The following is a 10,658-nucleotide window of genomic DNA, read 5'->3' as shown; positions in this document are numbered from 1 at the left end:
GAAGATGTGGTGAACAAATTCTTGGCAAGATTCTATCCTCCTCAACGGATCAACAGGTTGAGAGCTGAGGTACAAACCTTCAAGCAGCAAGATGGTGAGACTCTATATGAAGCATGGGAGAGGTTTAAGGACCTGACAAGAAGGTGCCCACCAGATATGTTCAATGAATGGGTGCAGCTGCACATTTTCTATGAAGGCCTCTCCTATGAATCAAAGAAGGCAGTAGACCACTCATCTGGGGGATCTCTGAACAAGAAGAAGAGCATTGAAAAATCCATAGATGTCATTGAGACTGTAGCTAAGAATAACTACTTCTATGCTTCTGAAAGAGGCAACACTAGAGGAGTGATGGAGCTAAACAATGTGGATGCACTGCTGGCCCAAAACAAGCTTATCACCAAGAAGCTGGCTGATCTTACCAAGAAGATGGAGAGGAACCAAGTAGCAGCAATCACCACCTCATCAGCAACCCAAGAGGGAGTGAATACAGAGCAGAGGATGAGCAAGAACAAGCCAACTACATTGGAAACTCACCTAGGAAAGCACATGATCCATACTCCAAGACCTACAATCCTGGTTGGAGGAACCACCCAAACTTTGGGTGGGGAAATCAACAAGACCAAGACCAAGATCAGAGATGCCACAACCCCAAAAACAATGCAGCCCACCAACATTCCACGCAAAGATCATATCAACACCCACCTAACAACACACCTCAACATCCATACCAAAGCCAAAATGGCCCTTCTCATCCCTCCAACCTTAACTCACCATCATCTGATGACAGACTCTCAAGGATTGAGAAACTACTTGAAGGCATATGTAAAGAGATTCAAGACAGTAAGGCATTCCGAGAAGAAGTGCGGTCTAATATGCAGAATCAAGATGCTGCCATCAAGAAACTTGAGACGCAAATTGGCTACTTATTCAAGCAAATTCCCAGCCACAACCCTCGCAGTGATACTGACTCAAACCAAAGGGAGGAGTGTCAGGCTATCACCCTCAGGAGTGGGAAGGAACTGAAAGAAGCTTCCCAGAAACCACAAGAAAAGGGCTCAAATGAAAAGGAAGAAGAGCAAGATGGAGTTCGAGTTTCCACTTCGAGTCCGCAAAAAAAAAAAGAAGAAATGCTGAAGCCAGACGTCCCAAGAGTCCCATACCCTTAGCAATTGAAGAAGAAGGGGGATGACAATCAATTCTTAAGATTTTTGGAAATCTTCAAGAAACTACAGATCAACATACCCTTTGCTGAAGTAATAGAGCAAATGCCGCTCTATGCCAAGTTCTTGAAGGAATTGATGACTGAAAAGAGAAGTTGGAAGAACAACGAAATGGTGATACTAACCGAGGAATGTAGTGCCATCATTCAGCACAAGCTACCCCAGAAATTAAAGGATCCTGGGAGCTTCCAGATCCCTTGTATTATAGAGGAGATCACAGTGGAGAAAGCTCTATGTGACTTAGGAGCTAGCATAAATCTGATGTTAGTAGCTATGATGAGAAAAATGAAGATCGATGAGGCTAAGCCAACAAAAATGGCCCTACAACTGGCAGACCGATCGTTCAAGTTCCCTCATGGTGTAGTAGAAGATTTGCTGGTTAAGGTGGGGGATTTCATCTTCCCAGCAGACTTTGTAGTGTTGGACATGCAGAAGGAAGCCAAGGCCTCCATTATCCTGGGAAGACCGTTCTTAGCTACTGCTGGAGCTGTCATTGATGTCCAAAAAGGTGACCTCACCCTGAGATTACACAATGAAAAGATGATATTCAATGTGTTCAAGGCCATGAGTTACCCACCAGAACAATTGGGAGAGTGTATGAGGTTAGACTCACTGGAAGATGCAGTGCAGGAGAGCTTTGAAGAAGAAGAACCTGAAGGGTTGACCGAGGAGGAATCAACGTCTAGTGAAGAGGCCGCAACAGCAGAAATTCATATACAAGGTGCACCAAAGGAAGAGAATGAAAAGTTAGAAGCACCAAAACTTGAACTCAAAGCACTGCCACCCACTCTCAGATATGCATACTTAGGAGAGAATGAAAGCTACCCAGTGATCATAAACTCATCCCTCAGCCAAGATCAAGAGGATGAATTACGATTCCTTTCCTAGTTGCTTAAATCACCTAGCCTATGTATTGAAAAGGTACCAAGAGACCAATCTGGTTTTGAACTGGGAGAAATGTCACTTTATGGTGACTGAAGGAATAGTCCTTGGCCACAAGGTTTCTAACTAAGGCATTGAGGTGGACAGAGCTAAGGTGGAACTTATTGAAAAACTTCCTCCACCCAGTGATGTCAAGGCAATTAGGAGTTTTTTAGGGCATGCTGGCTTTTACAGAAGGATTATTAAAGATTTTTCAAAGATAGCCAAGCCCTTAAGCAATCTCCTTGTATCTGATACACCGTTTGTCTTCGATGAAAAATGCATGCTAACATTCGAAAATTTGAAACAGAGGTTGTCCTCTGCCCCTATCATTTCCCCACCTGATTAGAACTTACCATTTGAATTGATGTGTGATGCATCTGATTTTCCAGTTGGGGCAGAGGAAAGATAACTTAGTCTATGTGATATACTATGCTAGCAAAGTCCTCAATGACACGCAAAGAAATTATACCACTACTGAAAAGGAGTTGCTGGCAATAGTTTTTGCATTTGACAAGTTTAGATCATACCTCATTGGTGTTAAAGTGATTATTTTCACAGATCATACAGCACTTAAATATTTGTTTGCCAAGCAAGAATCAAAACCAAGACTAATAAGATGGATCTTATTGTTGCAGGAATTCAATATTGAAATTAGAGACAAGAAACGAGTGGAGAACAAGGTAGCGGATCACCTATCCAGAATTTCTCATGATAAAGGTGGAACACATGATACAAGTGTAAATGAGCTCTTCCCTGATGAATAGTTGATGACAGTTCACAAAGCACCATGGTTTGCAGACATTGCCAACTTCAAGGCAACTGGGGCTTTACCTCCAGAGATCAATAAACATAAAAAAAGAAAGCTCATAAATGATGCAAAATATTTTGTCTGGGATGAGCCATATCTCTTCAAGAAGTGTTCAGATGGAATCCTAAGAAGATGTATTTCAGAAGAAGAGGGACGAGAGGTCCTGTGGAATTGCCACGGCTCATGCTATGGAGGCCATTTTGGAGGGGATAGAGCTGCAGCTAAGGTGTTGCAAAGCGGATTTTTTTGGCCCACCCTCTTCAAGGATGCCAAAGAACTGGCAAAGAATTGCAATGAATGTCAAAGAGCTGGAAACTTACCCAAAAGAAATGAGATGTCACAGAACTTCATCTTAGAACTGGAACTGTTTGATGTGTGGGGAATCGATTTCATGGGACCATTCCCAACCTCATATAAAAACAAGTACATTTTGGTAGCAGTGGACTACGTTTCCAAGTGGGTAAAGGCTATTGCGACCCCAACAAATGATAACAAGATGGTCATGAACTTCCTCAGGAAGAATATCTTTAGCCGGTTTGGAGTCCCATGAGCACTTATCAGTGATGGAGGGAGTCATTTTTGTAACAGACCACTAGAAGCTCTTCTCCTATGATACGGGGTAAAACACAAGGTTGCCACACCTTACCATCCCCAAACAAGTGGGCAAACTGAGATATCTAACAGAGAGCTAAAAATGATTTTGGAAAAGACTGTAGGAGCATCAAGAAAGGATTGGTCGAAGAAGCTGGATGATGCTCTTTGGGCATACAGAACAGCATTCAAAACACCACTTGGAATGTCCTCATATCAACTGGTGTATGGGAAAGCTTGTCACTTACCACTAGAGCTGGAATACAAAGCTCTCTGGGCTCTCAAGATACTAAATTTTGACAGCCGTTAGTGACTGTCACTTTTGTCACTAACGTTTGAGATGGCTATCACCACCACGTTAGAAGCCACGTTAACCTAGTTAACATGAACTCTAACGTGGAAAGAAGGGGCGTTTTGAAACGTTAGTGACAAAGGTAAGTGTCACTAACATTTTCGAAGATTTGGCAAGCCTACGTTAAATGTCACGTTAGCCACACTAACGTGAACTCTAACGTAGGGAAGGGAGGATTCTCAACGTTATTGGAAAAGGTAAGTCCCAATAACGTGTGCGAAGGATCAAGAGGCAACGTTAGTGCTCACGTTGGTGCCACTAACGTTGAAGTTAACATGGATCACCCTTGGGTTAGGAACGTTAGTGAAAAAGGTGACTGCCACTAACGTTCTCGAACCCACACTTTTCACTTAACGTTAACGCCACTAACGTCCTAACCTAAAAGTCCCTGCCTACTTCATACTTTCTCTCTGCAAGTAAAGCTAAGCCCACTGAAGAGGATAACTGCTTCAAACTCAAGGTCTAAAGGCCCATATCCAAGATTTGAAGAACCAACTAGAAGATCAGAAGAGTAGTATATATAGGGGTAGTTTTGAATCAAATAGGGGGTTGGAAAATTGAAGAACTACTCTCTGTATTTTACTTTCTCTGCAACTTATAGTTTAATTCTCAGAATGTACTCTCCATCTATACTTTTCATTCCCAGAGCTATGAATAACTAAACCCCTTTCATTGGGTTAGGGAGCTCTGTTGTAATTTGATGGATCAATATTAGTTTTCATTATTCTTCTTCTATCTTTTCTCTTGATTTTACTAGAAAGCTTTCAATCTTGGAAAAGAAGCTATTCATACTTGGATCTCTTCGGAACTTTGGAAGAGGAATGAAGAGATCATGCTAGAAATGCTTTCTCATGTTGGACCAAATTGGGGTTTGGATGGATATAGTGACATATAATCCTACAACACTTTGATTTGGAAATACATGTGGTATAATCAGTGACCATACTTCATCTCTTCTCATGAGCAATTGACCAAGGAATTGGTTATTGATCAAGATTTGAGAGATTGAATTACCAAGAAATTAGAATTCGATCACTTAAGATTGCTAAGGAGATCAATGAATGCATTGATTGAGGAAGAGATGAAAATGTACTTGATCCGGAGAATGCAACACCTCCTAAGCCCAATGAATTCCCCATTTCTGATCTTACCCATTCTCTATAGATTCTGCAATCTACTTTTATGAGCATGTTCCCCATTCCCATTTAAGATTTTGCAATTTACTTTCGGCTATTTACATTCAGCTCTTTATTTCCAACATTTACGTTTTCTGCTATTTACTTTTCCGCCATTTAATTTTCTACAAATCTCAAATCTAATTCTGCTTAGTTCAACTAGAACATTCCTCTAATTAAAGTTGCTTGACCAATCAATCCCTGTGGGATTCAACCTCACTCTGTTGTGAGTTTTTACTTGACGACAATTCGGTATACTTGCCGAAGAAAAATTATTGAGAGACAAGTTTCCATGCATCAATTCTTATTTTGATTCATTCTAAACCGACAATAATTATCCCATCATTGCCACTGCTGTTTCTGGTAATGTTCAAACCACACCACACCTCTAGCCGTCGGAAATGGCGATGTGGTCATTGGAACCACCACTGGAGCTACTACTGCTCTGTTCTATTATCCCTCTAAAGTTCCAGTAAGTATTCTTATTCCAGAACTCTCGCCGTTAGTGTTCTATTATAGTTTGTTAAAGATATTTAGGTGATGATATTGTAGGGTTGATTTAACGTAATTGCATGTCGCGTTTGTGGCTGTTGTGCTGCGGGCCATGATTGTTGCTGTCACAGCGTTATGGTGGAGCCTTTGTGGATGTTGTGGCTGGCGTTGCTGTGAATTAAAAATTAAAAAAGGATTCGTCGCATTTAATTACCATGTTTTGACTAATCAAGGTATGGCTTTTACTTAAACTTATTTTATTTCAAGGAATTCTCATAAATTGTTATCAATGTGAAAAATATATTTTTAGTGAGCGTGTGAGTCTTATAAATTAAATTGGACTATTTTGGAAAAATGGAATGAAATTGATAACGGATTAAAAATAGATTAAATACTCTAATAATAAAATTAATTAGTAACAATGCTTTAAACCTCCTGGTGGGTGGATTAGGACTTGAACAATTTGTTTGTTGCCTTAATGTGTAAAAATTTAATAACTTAAAGATAATTAAAAAAACAAACCAAAAATATTCATGTTGAAAATGGTTGGGTGTTTGAAATTGTTGAGAAGGGTTTGAGATTGATTTGATTCAAATGGAACCCTTAAAAGGTGAAAATATCCAAATTTTAGGAAAGGTTCTAACGAAGATTTTATAGAAGTCTAAACGAAATTGGAATAATAAGGAAGATAAGAAGTATTGTTTCTTCTATAAAGAATATATATTTTTGGAGTTTAATTTAGTTAATTCCGACTAAAAGTTCATGTTTTTGAGAATTTTTAGTGAATTTAAGGTAATGGTGATTAAAATAAGCTTAACATGGAGTTGCGGTTAGTTTGATAACTTTGTGAAATTAAACGAATTTTATTTGGTTGAGTTAATATGTGAAGTTGTTTAGTAGATTAACTTATTTGAATTGATTAGTAATGAAAAGACTCTATAAGTAATTAAAGTTAATTTGAAAAAGAAGTGTATTTGATTAAAGATTTTAAAAAATTAATTAATTATCAACTTAAGAGTTTTGGGAATAGGAAGTGTAAGTATGAGGTTTATGTAATAATGGATTGACTCAAACTAAGGTTTTTGATGATGATTGTTAAAAGACAAATTTTGTTGACATTGAGTGATTGATTATTATGTTCGGGTTACCTTAGTAATGGCTATGTCCAAGAGAATGGAGGATCTAAATTGATATTGGATTTAATGTTGAGAAATTGTAAAATATATGGTATGAGGTTGATTGAATTTGAGGAACCTTAAATGGTGGATAAGTCGATATTTTAGGGGAGATTATGTTAAATTTTCCAAAATTATAAGTGAGAGTAATTAGCACAAACTTTAATAAGTCTTCAAATTTTCTATCCCTAGAAGTCTTGATTTTTGTGATTTTTTTTAGGATTGTGACCTCGGTTAGGATTTATGCTATGTTGGAGTTACTCAAATTAAAATTTTGGTGGGAATTAAGAAATAAAGATTTTGTTGACATGAGAAGTAAAATGTAAAATCATGATCGTGATTGATTGATGTGAATAAAAATTGTGAATTTTCCTTGGGTTAGTTGAAGTGTTAAGACCCTTGAGGTTTAAAATTTCCAATGTTCGAATTAATTTGAAGGAATGAGACTTTGTTAATAAATTTAGAAATGTACTAAGACTCTAAAGTATGATTTAAGTATTACAATGAACATGAGCATCATCTGGGTCAATTTGAGTAAGTTCAGAGAAAAATGATATGCTCGGTTATCTCACAATGGAGTATAACGTTAAGTTGAGTTTTCGAAGGGTATATGAATTTGATCATGTATTTTAAAGATAAAATGAGTAAAGAATATGATTTTTGGCAAGATCTGGACCTAGTATATTATTATTGAAAATAAATGAGTCAAAATATGATTTTAGAAAAAAAAGATGCCAACAAGTTATTTGAATTGTGACATTAATTGATTGCCTGGCAAGAAAGGTGGTATAGTCTTGCTTGCTCAGTGTGTTGTTATTTTATGGGGATTGTTGTTTTATCCCGCTCACATCTTGAGGATAATTATCTTTGTGATAAATGTGAAAATAAAGAATTATGATTTTGATTTTTATTTTGGTTTTGATTATGATTATGTTTAATTGAATGTGATTATGAATTAGCAAAGATTGAGGTTTTGTCCCGCTTGCATGGTTGTGATTGAGATTACGATTAATGTTATATTGGGGATAGATATGATGAATTTTAATGAATCATTCCCTGATAAAAACTTGTTAAATATGAATATAGATTGGCAAGAACGTGGGTTTTGTCCCGCTTGCGTAATGAGACACTTGCATCTGGTAGATGCAAGGATGGTGGTTTTGTCCTGTGTACTCAGTGTTGCGTGACAGAAAAACGATATATGGGTTAGCTACCAGATGTATCGGGTCTGGCAGTATAGTCGACACGTGAGCTCACGGCCAATAGGACAGGCATACATTATACTGTATTTGTTTATATATTGCTTGAAATTGTTGTCTATTTATATCTTTTTCTGTTTGTCTATTGTGCTATTTGTCATAATTATTCTCTATGTGTGATTGTTTGTTGTGCTACTTGTCATAATTAATTGTGATTGAAATTGCTTGGTTCGGAATTATAGTGAGTGATAGTGGTCTTTGAAGAAAGAAACTGATTGAACAGTAAATTTAAAAAGAAAAAAAAGAGAATAATATACTCCGTGGTCAGACATAAGAAAAGTAAACAATAGTGGAGAAGAGGGATAATTTAGAGGGGAGAATGGGGTTAAGGAATACGAGCTGTGAAGGAGTAACTGTTGAATCATAAAAGTCTGGAAGACAAGAAATTCCCAAGAGAAAAGTTCATAAGACAAGCACTGATCATTGCCGTAAAATAAATTTTATTTTACATATCTTTCTATGACAATTCTGAAACTCTTCTACTGAGACCTTCGAATTTGGGTTAGGTTCTCACCCCTACATCCAACATTTTCAGGAAATAGACGAGGAAGGATCTAAAGATTTTGCTAAGCATTGGATATTTCTTTCTGTATTTTTAGTTATTGTTTTTTTTGCCATTATTATTATGTCTTTCTACGAGGGATATGAGATTGTACTTCAAGTTGTATGTATATAATTATTTATATAAGTATACTTGATGTATTTTATTCATGACAATGGATATAGCTGTTGGATTATAGTAATTATTGATTTTATTGAGATATGTATGTACGTACGTATACGTATAAAAAAAAGAAGCCTTTAGCTTTAAGTTTTGTTCTTAAAGGCTCCTATGTATGTAAATAGGTAGAATGTAAGAATCTGGTTTTTGGTAAACAGACATTTTTAGCTATTTTAAATTTTTTTTTTGTAAAATTTTGACCCACAACCCAACAAAAAATAGTGAGGCAGGCCCAATAGTAAAAAAAACCAAAATTAAAGGAAAAAAATGAAAAAATGAAATAGAATAAGGTCATTAATAAGGTCAAAATTGACTTTATGAGGGTAACTAATTCCTCTGGGTCAAATTTGACTAGTAAAGAATAAATATTAGCTTACCATTGGTTTATTTTCCTCACTAGAGACTTTTTGAGACATGAATTCACTTTTAGTGACGGTTTTGCGTGCACCGAGAAAAATTCTTGTAACCTAAAACTTCGGACCAGTGGTAAAAATAATTTTTACTTTGTTAATTTTTTTCCAAGATCAATCTTAGACATCTATTTATGATTTATTTCTTTAAGAATAAATCTTAGCCACTAATTATTTTACCCCACGATAAAAGTCACCCGGAACCGAATTTTTGACTAGTATTCCGCAAACGACTCCTAGAGGCCACTTCTTACTTGCTACCCAAGTAGCTGGCCTCTCTTTCTCTGCCTCTGGGCTGAGATTATCTCAGCCTCTCACACCTCTCTGCTGTGTTTTTAACCCTAAGTAACTAACTGCAGTTAACTATGGATAAGCTCGATATGCTAACGCTGACCAAGCTTCCTCATTTTCATGCCCCTTCTTCATTAAAGTGCAGTCCTTGACCACAAAATTTTTAGTCTCTTTTACCATAATTAATTCAGCTAAGACTCAAATTTTATTTAAGGAAACATTGATTACAAAATTCAAAAACACTTTATGTATTTTGTTACCTTTTTTACCGTGTTTTAGAGAGAGAAAAATAGTCAATTTCTGCACTCCTTCTCCACGTTCTATCACTCATTTCTACTATTCTTCCATTGTTCTTCAAGTGTTCTTCAAGAATCCAAGACATACAAACACAATTCCTTGCCCATTTTCACTAATTCTCACGTTTTTACCGAAAATTCAGCAAGGTGAGCTCTTGTTCTTTTTCTATTATTTTCTATTTTTTCAGTTGAGATCATGATTAATTCTTGTCCTATTATGTGTCTAGAAAATCTCTCTTGAAGCCCATATGGAGCACACCTAAGGAGCTATACAAATTCAAGCTCAAAGTGATTAAATTCTAACACTTTTTGAGATGCTTTTCGGCCAAAAACGAAATTGTACCACCACTACCCGTGCCTCTGCCTTTGTGTGTATATTTTTTAGTGTGTGAAAAGTCTAAGAACTGAATTAAATAAAAGGTAAGATTTAGAATTTATTAGAATATATTTTTGCTTGTTTTCGGTGTTCATATGAGCCACTTTGTGGTGAATTTGTACTTGTTTTGTAAATCTGAAAATTCTGTGAGTTACTTCTATTTTGGCTTGATAAATATGTGTAATATAGAGTATAAGTGCCTCTGAATTTTGTGTGTGGTAACAGTAAAAAACATGGAAGCACTTGGGGTTTAAGTTTCAAACCTTAACGTCACTAAAAGTGGAGAAAAATATAAAATAGCGCCTCTAAAAATTTCAGCCACTAAGAGAATGAAAATTATGGTGAAAAAGAGTTAAAAATAAGTTAGAAAATAGCTTTAATCCTATGAAAAAATTAGGTAAAAATAAAACGGGTGTTATGGTCATTTCGAATAAAAAGATGGCTAAAAATATAATATAAACAAGATATAAGTAAAATTCTGAATTTAATAGCTTTAGGAATAAAATAATAATTATATGAATTATTTGGGTCAAAGTGATATTTAAAATAAAGTTTTAAACCTAAATTA

This window comes from Arachis ipaensis, chromosome B09, assembly GCF_000816755.2.
Source record: "Arachis ipaensis cultivar K30076 chromosome B09, Araip1.1, whole genome shotgun sequence".
Taxonomy (NCBI): domain Eukaryota; kingdom Viridiplantae; phylum Streptophyta; class Magnoliopsida; order Fabales; family Fabaceae; genus Arachis; species Arachis ipaensis.
This window is presented reverse-complemented; position numbering follows the sequence as displayed.